This window comes from Apaloderma vittatum, unplaced genomic scaffold (genome assembly GCF_000703405.1).
Source record: "Apaloderma vittatum isolate BGI_N311 unplaced genomic scaffold, ASM70340v1 scaffold30517, whole genome shotgun sequence".
NCBI classification, from domain to species: Eukaryota; Metazoa; Chordata; class Aves; order Trogoniformes; family Trogonidae; genus Apaloderma; species Apaloderma vittatum.
Window position 1 is genome coordinate 9,134 of NW_009727229.1, and position 1,268 is coordinate 10,401.

A 1,268-nucleotide genomic window follows, 5' to 3' on the forward strand; every position below is an offset into this window, starting at 1 on the left:
TTGGGTTTTGCCTGGTCTTACCCCTGCGATCGGCTGAGACGTTCGACTCGCCTTCACTAGAGGGCGCAGGAATTTTAGGCTAGAAACGCGCCGAGGTTTGTCGGGGAAAGTTGGCTGCCTTTTCCTCCCTTTTAATCAACTGGAAAGATGCAGGGTTGAACTGGAGGTGACTGGAAGGGGATCCAGACTTGTGTCTGGCTGGGGAAGGATCCGCTGACATCTAGGATTAGGCGGCGAGCGGACGGGAGGTTGCAGCGAGCCGGCAGCATGGCCGGGGCTCACGCCGTTGGCCAACCCCATGGCCGGGAGCTGCAGGCTCCCACAGATGTGGGGTGCAGCTGGCTGGGGCTGGAGGAGCCCGATAGCAAAAGGACAGCTGAAAACAGGGGAGAAAACACAAAGAGGAGAAAAAATCCATCCGCGGTCCCCCAATGCTAAATGCTCCCCCTTTTTCAGGCTGGGCAGGTGATGTGTTGACCTCTGTAGGGGCTCAGGCTTCTCTTTCTGAGGGTCCTCTCCTCTGTGCCTTCACTGAGCATCGGTCCTCAGGGCTAGCGCTCTCCTTTTCAGAGGCCGGCTTGGTTTGCAGAGTGTGAATCCAGCCCCAGGCTGGTTGTCTATACTGATGCAACAATCTTGCACAGCAGGACCAGAGGCGGTTTTTTTGGGATGCTGTAATTTTTGTGGGGTGCAGGGGATCTCTGAGCCCCTTGCCTGTGGGAGATACTGGGCAGAGCAGGGGGAGGATGGCATTTGCCCCAACTTGGGACCCACTCAAGGTGACTCCAGGCAAGACTGCAGCCTCAGCACCCCTTAGGCAGAGGCTGTCCCCTGCCCAGCTCTGCTTTCAGCTGGAGAAACTGAGTCACAAGAAGCACCTGGGGAGACCGGGGTGATTCACTGGGAGTCTGTCCTCATCCCAAATCCCCCAGCATGGTTGAAGGGCAGATGCCAGACATTGATGACCCTTTGCTGGCCTCACTCAGGAGGTCCTGTCCCAGCCCTGTGGAGCAGCTTGTGGCTGCCTGCTCTCCTCCAGCCAGCACCACGTCAAAGCCTGCTGTCCTGCTGCCACGGCCACCAGGCACCGGCCCTTTCCCCTCTCCCTTCTTAATTTCCCCAGGCAGCTGAGGGACTCGGCTTTAGCACCTCCAGCTTTGCTTTTCTGAGCAGCTGCTCTTCCAGCTCCTCAGGCGGTCGGGTCTGTCTGAGCATCGCTGCCCTTTCCAGGCTTTAAAAATAGCTCATGAAGCGCAGAGAGGCGGCAG